Source organism: Danio rerio, chromosome 6 (genome assembly GCF_052040795.2).
Source record: "Danio rerio strain M-AB ecotype USA chromosome 6, GRCz13ab, whole genome shotgun sequence".
Taxonomy (NCBI): Eukaryota; Metazoa; Chordata; class Actinopteri; order Cypriniformes; family Danionidae; genus Danio; species Danio rerio.
Genome location: NC_141026.1, coordinates 1,631,217 through 1,642,500, shown reverse-complemented (window position 1 = coordinate 1,642,500; position 11,284 = coordinate 1,631,217). Strand labels below are relative to the sequence as shown.

At 37.1% G+C, this 11,284-nt stretch overlaps 1 long non-coding RNA gene across 4 annotated transcripts in view; it reads right to left on the bottom strand.

Moving 5' to 3' along the window:
• Positions 1-11,284, bottom strand: part of LOC141386154 (uncharacterized) — a 227,609-nt gene that overhangs the window by 13,456 nt on the left and 202,869 nt on the right. For all 4 annotated transcript variants that reach the window (XR_015492963.1, XR_015492965.1, XR_015492962.1 and 1 more), the window contains one exon: positions 2,160-2,277. This is a non-coding gene — a long non-coding RNA (uncharacterized LOC141386154). The remainder of the gene's footprint in view (positions 1-2,159; positions 2,278-11,284) is intronic.

Below are 11,284 nucleotides of genomic sequence, written 5' to 3'. Positions count from 1 at the left end.
CACACAGCTCTTGAACACAGCATTCACGGATAGCCACCTATTAGCAGATCATCAATGGAGAATAAAAGAGAAACCTGACAGACGCTCAACACTGACATTAAAAATATAAATTATTTCAATGGTAAACATCTGTACACATGTAACAGTAATAATCTGTAATTTGTTATAGTGCAAGAAAATCCATATCCAGGCCCTGAAACATCCTCTGCAGGAAGAAGTGTGTAAAATGTCACACTATTTCAAGAGTTCATACTTGGCATTCTTTCCTGGGAGAGAGCCCTGAGCTCAGAATAACCTCGAGCCCGGGGCTCGCTCCCGTTTGAAGGGCAAGAGGGGAGTTTGAGCTTAAGATGCTACTTTGGAGTTGTCAATTTACTTATGGTGTATGTGTTTGGATGGTGGGAGGAAACCGAGGAACCCAGAGAAAACCCACGCAAGCTCTTTCATAACCAGCTGCTATCAATCATAAGCATGTTCTCCTCTCGAAATTAGTTTATCAATAAACTTCACTTAATGGAAAGATTTTTTGGTAACACTTTACAATAAGGTTCATTAGTTAATGCATTTACTAACATGAACTAATCATGAACAACACATGTACAGCATTTATTAATCATAATTGAACATTTACTAATCCATTATTTACATCCAAGTGCATGCTTGTTAACATTAGTTAATGCACCATGAGTTAACATGAACTAACAATGAACTACTGTATTTTCATTAACTAACATTAACAAACATGAACAAATACAGTAGTAAATGTATTGTTCATTGTTTGTTCATGTTAGTAAATGCATTAATAAACATTAACTAATGAACCTCATTGTAAAGTGTGACCGATTTTTTAAACACATTTCTGAACATAATAGTTTTAATCTCTAAAAATGGATTACTTTTATGTGTGGCATGATGACAGCACATAATATTTGACTATGCAGTGGTGTATTATACGGTATTTGAATAACAGTGGTGTTCTGGAGACAATCCAAAACAAATATTGATAGATGGGGCTAATAATATTGACCTTAAAATGCTTTAATAAAAATTAAAAACTGCTTTTATTCTAGCTGAAATAACACAAATAAGACTTTCTCCAGAAGGAAAAAATATTATACACTCTAAAAAATTACTCAAGAGGTCTGTTACCACTACATAGCTTAATACATTATTGTAAAAATTCTGAAATGCTGATTAGATTAAAACTTTTAAATTGCCAGAATAATTTTATTAAGCTTCAAAACAGGAAAATATTGATAATTACATCAATTTAAAAATTCGGCTAATTTAAAGGTAAACAAAAATGTTAATCACTTTAAAACAATATTTAACTTGTAGCAACCCAAAGAAATTGGGTTGATAACTCAATTTGTCCACACTAATGGAGTTGCTTTGTATTTTCCCACACACTGATGTTCTTTGTTGTTTTTTTATACTGATAATATGGAACACTACATGTTTTTGTTTCGTAAAACAATAAAAATCTGTTTAATAAAAATAAAATTACTGGAAAACAAAAATTTTGTTGTTAAATGAATTTCATACAAGCATGAACAGTAAATTTGCTAAAAAAAAACCCTAAAAATTAAACAATTTCAGCTACTTAATTTATTTGAGGTTCTAAACTTGAAAACATGCAATTACGCACATAACGCTGGATTTGTTGTGAATTTTAATTAAAAAACTGTTTAAAACTAATTATTTTTTTGAGTATTCAACTTAAAAAACGGAGTTTATGCAATGTAAAAATCCCTCTGATTTACGAGGAAAAGATTCGGCTAACATAATAAAGTTTGTTGTCTGAACCTCATTTTGTTAGATGTTGTCGTAACTTGAATGCAAACTGTTGCGTTAATTTTTTTGTTTTGTCCAAACAATATTTTTTAGAGTGTAGGAAATACTGTGAGAAACTCCTCAATCTCTTCAACATCATTTGGGAAATAATTGAAAGAGAAAAATCACAGGAGGGCGAATCATTCTGCCTTCAACTGTATATATTAAATGTGACACTGAGGGTGAGAAGGCATTTTGTCAATTCTTAACTCTGACAAGCTGAATAAAGTTTAGCATGGCTGGAACATAAGGACGTCAAGGAAAGAGTGTGGAGGCACAGAGAGAAAGAGGGAGAGAGAGTATGATTTGATTGACACGCTGCTGACCTTTTGACCTCTGCGTCCCGCGAGGGTCACCGTCCCTCAAAATGAGCGCAGAAAGGTTGTTGTGTGACAGGAGGTCATGATGTGGAGAGTCTGACTGCCCTCCGCTCGCTCTCTTCATCTGTCAGGAACACAGCACATCCGCTTAGTCAAACAGCCAATGAAACAAATGCACTCAGAGGCGCTTAAAGACAGGAGAGGAGTGCACAAAGGACACAACTCTACTTTATTTGGAGGACTCTGAGAATTGCTTTACAGTCCTACATCATAACACATTTTTATTCCTTATAAAATCACACATGAAGCAGTAAAACAAATATATATATTAGACGTAATTTTGTGGCCATAAACGATATGCAATTTACATATATGCTTACCGGCCACTTTATTAGGTACACCTGACCAACTGCTCGTTAACGCAAATTTCTAATCAGATAATGCCATGGCAGCACCTCGATGCATTTAGGCATGTAGACATGGTCAAGACGATCTGCTGCAGTTCAAAGCGAGCATCCGAATGGGGAAGAAAGGGGATTTAAGTGACATTGAACGTGGCATGGTTGTTGGTGTCAGACGGGCTGCTCTGAGTATTTCAGAAACTGCTGATCTACTGGGATTTTCACGCACAACCATCTCTAGGGTTAACAGAAGATGGTCCTACAAAGAGTAAATATCCAGTGAACAGCAGTTCTGTGTGCCTTGTTGGTGCCAGAGGTCAGAGGAGAATGGCCAGACTGGTTCCAGCTGATAGAAAGGCAACAGTAACTCAAATAATCACTCGTTACAACCGAGCTCTGCAGAAGAGCATCTCTGAACACACAACACGTCCAACCTTGAGGCGGATGGGCTACAGCAGCAGAAGACCACACCGGGTGCCGCTCCTGTCAGCTAAGAACAGGAAACTGAGGCTACAATTCACATAGACTCACCAAAACTGGACAATAGAAGATTGGAGAAGCGTTGCTGCTCTGATGAGTCTCCATTTCTGCTGACACATTCAGATGCTCGGCTCACAATTTGGCCTCAACAACATGAAAGCATGGATCCATCCTGCCTTGTATCAGTGGTTCAGGCCGGTGGTGGTGGTGTAATGGTGTGGGGGAGATTTTCTTGGCACACTTTGAGTCCATTAGCATGGTGTCAACGCCACAGCCTACCTGAGTATTGCTGCTGACCATGTCCATCCCTTTATGAGCACAGTGTCTCCATCTTCTGATGGCTACCTCCAGCAGGATAACGCAGCATGTCATAAAGCTCAATCATCTCAGACTGGTTTCTTGAACATGACAATGAGTTTACTGTACTCAAATGGCCTCCACAGTCACCAGATCTCAATCCAATAGAGCAGCTTTGGGATGTGGTGGAACAGGAGATTGGCATCATGGATGTGCAGCTGACAAATCTGCAGCAACTGTGTGATGCTATCACATCAATATGGAGCAAATCTTAATTAAGGCAGTTCTGATGGCAAAAGGAGTCCAACCCGGTACTAGTAAGGTGTACTTAATAAAGTGGCCGGTGAGCGTATATATACACATTTTGTTAATAAATGCTCCAGTGTATACTTTACTGTGAACTGATAAACTATAATAACAATTGTAGTATGCTTTGTTTATTACTGCAGTTGTACCGGTTGTTTTGCAGTATAATAAATAATAATAATTACCATAGCGACTATATAATCACCACAACCGAATATTTCAAGTACTTTAAAACATGGTTCAAAATATAACCATTGTTTTTTTTCTATTTTCATGTGGGATGTGTCAGTAAAGATGACAGAACATTTGTTTTTCCCCTCATGCATCACTGTGAGAGAAACGACAGATCTGCTCTGCTGTGTGAGAGTTCAAGTGTGTGTTTAATAAGAGCGACTCTTTCCTAAACGCATCGTGAGCGGATCAACAACAGCGGCCGTTTCTCTCTCAGCAGGTCTCGCCGTACCGCATTCATTCCCCATCCCCATCTGCTCTCACAGGTGCTGTTTAGATTCCAGACCCCCGGGGGACCAACACAAACTTTTTATGCTCCTTTGTAACGGAGAAAAACACTCAGTGATCTCTGCCAGTACCACATGTCACATGTAAAATACATCACAATAATGTAGTGGGAGGCCGTAGCGCTCTCTCATTTCTATTGTCAGCTTCTGATGAAATATTAAGCCATTTTCTGAGAGCGATGAATGCTATAGCAGCTCATATAGTGAACACTATAGTGTTATTGAATCATACTACAGCAAAGTGTATTATAGTTTACAGTGCTCAGGATATATGAGTACAGTCCTCACAAGCCTCTTGTAAATTGATATTTTCTACAGGAAGCTTTACAGTGTTATGTTTGTGGATATACATTAAATTAGCCTAATCTGGAGCTAATCTAACAAAACAGTTTATGACAACAGTCCAAAAATGCGTATGCCAATTTAATATGTAATGGGAAAACATTAAATACATTTTTAAAGGAGTAAAAATTAGCAGAAACCAAAAAATATTTAACATTTTGTTGAAATTTGATTGTTTTTTTTACTAGTTATTGTGTTACCATAGCAGCAACAATAGAATCACAACAAACCAATTACAATAGTTGTTGTGTTACCATAGCAACTATAGAATCACAACGACAGATAGATTACAATAGTTTTTGTGTTACTGTAGCAACTATAAAATCACCAAGACAGATCAATACGATAGTTGTTGTGTTACCATAGAAACAAAAGAATCACAACAACAGATCAATTACAATAGTTGTTGTGTTACCATAGCAACCGTAAAGTAACGCAAGCAGATTAATTACTTTAGTTATTGTGTTATCATAGCAACAACAACAGAAGCACCACAACAGTTCGATTACAACAGTTGTTGTGTTACCATGGCAACTATAGAATCAAAACAGAACGATACAATAGTGGTTGTGTTACCATAGCAACTAAAGAATCACCAAGACAGATCAAGGCAATAGTTGTTGTGTTACCATAGCAACAATAAAACCACAACAACAGGTCAATTAAAATAGTTGTTGTGTTACCATAGCAACTACAAAATCTCCAATACTGATCAATACGACAGTTGTTGTGTAACCATAGCAACTACAGAATCACCGCAACAAATCGATTACAATAGTTGTTGTTTTGCCATAACAACTCTAAAATCACCACAACAGATCAATCACAATAGTTGTTGTTACCATAGCAACTGTTGAATTAGCACAACAGATCAATTACAATAGTTGTTGTGTTACCATAGCAACTATAGAATCACAACGACAGCTAGATCACAATAGTTTTTGTGTTACCGTAGCAACTATGAAATCACCAATACAGATCAATACGATAGTTGTTGTGTTACCATAGCAACAAAAGAATCACAACAACAGATAAATTACAATAGTTGTTGTGTTACCATAGCAACCGTAGTCACGAAAACAGATTAATTACTTTAGTTATTGTGTTATCATAGCAACAACAACAGAAGCACCACAACAGTTCGATTACAACGGTTGTTGTGTTACCATGGCAACTATAGAATCAAAACAGAACGATACAATAGTGGTTGTGTTACCATAGCAACTATAGAAACACCACAACACATCAATTACTATAGTTGTTCTGTTACCATAGCACCTTTAGAATCACCACAACAGTTCAATTACCATAGTTGTTGTGTTACCATAGCAACTACAAAATCACCAAGACAGATCAAGGCAATAGTTGTTGTGTTACCATAGCAACAACAGAACCACAACAACTGGTCAATTACAATAGTTGTTGTGTTACCATAGCCACTACAAAATCTTCAATACCGATCAATACGACAGTTGTTGTGTAACCATAGCAACTACAGAATCACCGCAACAAATCGATTACAATAGTTGTTGTGTTGCCATAACAACTCTAAAATCACCACAACAGATAAATCACAATAGTTGTTGTTACCATAGCAACTGTTGAATTAGCACAACAGATCAATTAAAATAGTTGTTGTGTTACCATAGCAACAAAACAGTCACAACAGATCAAGTACAATAGTTGTTGTTTAACCATAGCAACTATAAAATCACCAAGACAGATCAATGGAAACAGTTGTTGTTACCATAGCAACTATTGAATTACCACAACAGATCAATTACAATAGTTGTTGTGTTACCATGGCAACTATAGAATGACCGTAACAGATCAACTACACTAGTTGTTGTGTTACCATAGCAACTGTAGAATCGCCACAACTGATAAACTCAAGTAATTTAATACAGTATTGTTCAACAGTTCTTACTATAAATGACTATAGTATTATTGTTTTCATGTGGGTGTGCTTTCCTCCTCGGGGTTGTTTAAACAAACACCTTGATTTTCATAAAGAGAGCTGAGTGATGGGGTCTCTTGGAGTCGGCAATAAATCAATGTACCTGTTTTATTCTTTACGGCCGGAAGATGAATTGCCCGTTTGATAAAAGATGACTCCTCAAACACCGTGACAATTACCTGCCTTATTCTCATTATGAAGCGGACAGCAGACACCTCGCACGGTCACGCATGACAGCGCAGAAACGCCCGTTACACATTAATCATGAGCGCGACCCACACCCGCCCCGATCCCATCCGCTGTCTCAGGACCAGCAGAGGAATAGAGCCATTAAACTGGAAGACTTGTTATTTTATCATCAAACACACATCTCTCATAAGGGCTTATGAAGAAAACATGCATACAAGACGAGCAGATTGTATATGAAGCGCACCACTGAATGCAAAGGTTTAGGGCTGGTAACTTTGCATTTATGCGATCATAAAACACACAAACAAAACAACAACAAATTTAAGCTATTGTTATATTCATTGATTCATGTGATCCAAAGCTGAAATCATTCTACTGTGATCTGATACTAAAGAAACATTTATTTGGGAACTCTTATACATTTAATTTTAATGACTCTCTCCAATGGAAATAAAGTTCAAGAGAACATTTTTGTGAAATGTGGGCTGTTTAATTTTCCTGTTAAATTCTGTTTTTTTTTCTGTTAAATTCTGTTTAATTAATTGTTTGAATAAATTAAATTTATTCCTAGAATGATTCATGATTCACATAATATGAAAGATTTGCCTCCCAAACAACTGATCAAAATGATAATTGTTAGATTTTTAGATTAGCTAATTGAACAATGCTCTGAACTGATGCTCCACAAATTAAATTAACATTTGAACTTTTAACTATGGAGATAATATACTACTGATTCTCTAAGACATGCAGATTAACATAATATTTTACACTTACTTACAGTTTTAAATTGCTTAGTTACTGCTTATTTAAGAGACATGGACTACACACTAGACTAAAAAGTCCCCACAAGGTCAAAATTAACTGGTTGGCTTATTTTTGTGGGGTCATTAGGTCCCCAGAACGAGTGGAATACAAGGAACATACACACATTGAGATAAAAAAAGTCCCCACAAGGTCAAAATTAACCAGTTGTGCTATTCTTGTGTGGTCATTTGGTCCCCAGAACATAAGGAATACAAGGTACATACATACAAGGAGATAAAAATGTCTCCACAAGGTCAAAATTAACTGGTTCTGCTATACTTATAGGGGCATTTGGTCCCCACAACATAAGTAATACAAGGTACATACACACACAAACATTTCTGCATTTGTACACTTTCAAAATACTTCTTTCTGTGGAATTTATGAGCGTTTTTTCCTCATGAAAACAAAAAAGTTCCCACAAGATCAAAATTAACTGGTTGTGCTATTCTTGTGGGGTCATTTGGTCCGCAGAACATAAGGAATACAAGAAACATAAACACATGGAGACGAAAAGTCCCCACAAGGTCAAAATTAACTGGTTCTACTATACTTCTAGGGACTTTGGTCTCCACAACATGAAGAATACAAAATATATACACACACACACACGCACCCACACACGCACATACATACACACATGCACCACACACGCACATACACGTGCACACACACACACACGCACACACACATGCATTTGGATACTTTGAAATTACTTCTTTCTGTGGAATTTATGAGCAAATTCCAGTAGAAAAACAAAAAAGTCAAAAAACCTTGTTTTACTTTACTGGTGGGGACATCTGGTCATCATAAGGAACACACATGAAAATACTTCATTCTGTTTAGTTCTATAAGCCATTTTCCTTATGGGGACAAAAAAGTCTTCACAAGTTAAAATCTACTGGTTTTACTTTACTTGTGGGGACATTTGGTCCTCACAAGTATCCTACACAAATGCACACAGACAAAAAGTCCCCACAAGGTCAAAATGAACTGGTTGTGCTATTCTTGTGGGGGCATTTGGTCCCCAGAACATAAGGAATACAAGGTACACAAACACACATAGACACACATGGAGGCATTTCTGCATTTGTACATTTTCAAAATACTTCTTTCTGTGGAGTTTATAAGTGTTTTTCCTTATAAAAACAAAAAAGTCTTCACATATTCAAAATTGACTGGTTTTACTATACTCGTGGGGACATCTGGTCCTTATAAGAAACACACACACATTTCTGCATTTTTACATTTTCAAAATACTTCTTTCTGTCTGATTTATCAGCTATTTTCCTTATAGGAACCAAAGTTCCATAACGTCAAAATCTACTGGTTTTACTATACTTGTGGGGACTCACAAGAAACTGACACACACACAGAACAGAAACAGAAAAACAGCATCTGCATGAACTAAAGTAACTTCCACTAAACTCAAAATGACATTTTGATGATTACGTTTACTTCCTATCTAGCTTAAAGTGCATTTTTCCCTCTTTTTCCCGTAAGTGTGTGTTTCTGAGTGTGTGTGTGTGCTATGAGACAGATAGAGCAGGAGATGGGCAGATGGATGTATGGACGGCGCAGATGTAATCACACGTGATTGAGATCAGCGCTTCTGAGTTAACAGAGTCCATTTCTGATCCGCGCTTCAGACATAAGGAGGAAAAAAAATCATATTTGGCTCCGAAGAAACGCAATAAGCAGCACTTAAGATGGACAACATATTTATTTATTATCACGAATGCGTCCGTGGCAGACGGAGTCAATCTTTGCTTCCGTCTGATAAACTACACAGGAATCACCACAGGCACCGAAAGCCTTTTCACTTCACAAGAGACGCTTTTCAGGATCTGCTCCATCTTAAATGGATAAATTGAGGAACAAAAGATGGACAGAAGCTCAAAAATATATAATAACAATCAGTCTGACAAATAGCAGCTCCTGAGGCTTTCCAGTAAGGCGAATGGTTAAACAAATAACAGTAATAAACATAAAAAAGGCTCTGGATCACCGTATTCCTCTCTGATTTCTCGTTTGCTTTGATTTGTTTTCATGGCGATTGATTGTGTGATGCTGTAGAGTTGTGTATTTTATGTAACGTGTGTGTTGTGATGGGGTTATTGTGTATTGATGATGGTTGTAATGGTGATCTAATTGTGCCAATGGTACTTGTGTACGATTGAACCATCAACTTATCCAGCAGATGCCCTTCCAGCTGCAACCTGGTACTAGGAAACACCCATAAACACTCATTTACACACACACACACACACACACACACACACACACACACACACACACACACACACACACACACACACTCATACACCACGACCAGTTTAGCTCATCAATTGCCCTATAGTGCATATGTTAGGACTGTGAGGAACACACAGGGAGAACATGCAAACTCCACACAGAATTGACAACTGACCCAGCTGGGACTCGAACCAGCAACCTTCTTGCTGTGAAGTGACAGTGCTAACCACTTAGCCACCGTGCCACCCATGTTATGTAAGTTACTTCAAAAAATGTACATGTGTGTTGCTCAGGTGTGAGTTTCTCACAGACTTCAACAGAGTGTACAAATCTGGATGCTTCTGTGGGACTCGTCTATTAACTCTGAGCTTTATTCTGTATTTTCTATTGGATTCAGATCAGGTGATTGGCTGGGCCATTCTACAGCTTGATCTTCTTCCTCTGAAAGCATCTGAGAGTCTCCTTGGCTGTGTTTTGGATTCTTGCCTTGTTGAAATGTCCGCTCTGGGTTAATCTTCATCCTCCTGCTAATGCAGATGTTGGACTGAAGCAGATGATATTCAATTACACTGAGGAAGGGCAGAGGCTTGCTGAAGAACTACTGAGAGATTTCAGCTGCTGTCTGGGCTTTCTACACCTTCCTTTCTTCATGTGTTCAATACTTTTTCCCTGCGTCATGTCATGTTATTATACATAACTTAATTTGTTAACCAATTACATTTGTTTTCTTTGCATATAAGGATTTCTTTCTTTGCTACCAACATCCAGGGGAAATTCAAGACAACAGCACTTTTACAAAAATGTTTTCTGAGACTTTCCCCGCGGTATATTTATTCAGTTTTTAATATGTACTGTAAAAAATAAATTCGTAAAATTTACGGTATAAAAACGGCAGCTGTGGTTGCCAGTACTAAACCGTTTAAAACACGGTATAAACCGTAAAAGTAATTTTTCATTTTTACGGTAAATTACCGTATTTTATTAATTTATAGAGGTAATATGTCTGTATTTTGAATGATCAACATCTACACATCTTTTGTTACACAGTTAGACACGTTAGCACACCTACATGCAGGTGGTGATGAGGAGGTTACATAATGAGCCAAAGCTCATCACAATCAACTCTTCCCACAAGCAGTAAAGAGTCTCAGCATATAGAAGGTGCTCAATGTCATCCACACAGCTACTGAACACCAGTATGGTAACACGCATAAAATTAAAGTCATGAAATAAACATTGTTTATCAACATTAGCTGTAACATAAATCTCTAATGTACATAACTGATTGGGGAAACAACTAAAAAGATCCATATTAGTGTCAACAAAATGCATAAAAAGTGATGTGCCATGCAGGGAATTCTGGGAAAGTCAATTTACGGTTATTCGCAGTATATATTAAGGAAACATATCCGTTAACCAGGTTACGGATTTGTACTGTAGCATTTTTACAGTTTTTTACCGTTGAAATCACGGCCATTTTTTACAGTGCGCCTTTCAGCAGTATTACTGAATAATACGCAAATGTTTTAATGGTTGATGCACAATACAGTTTGTAAAGTAATATTTTTTGTCTAAAATATT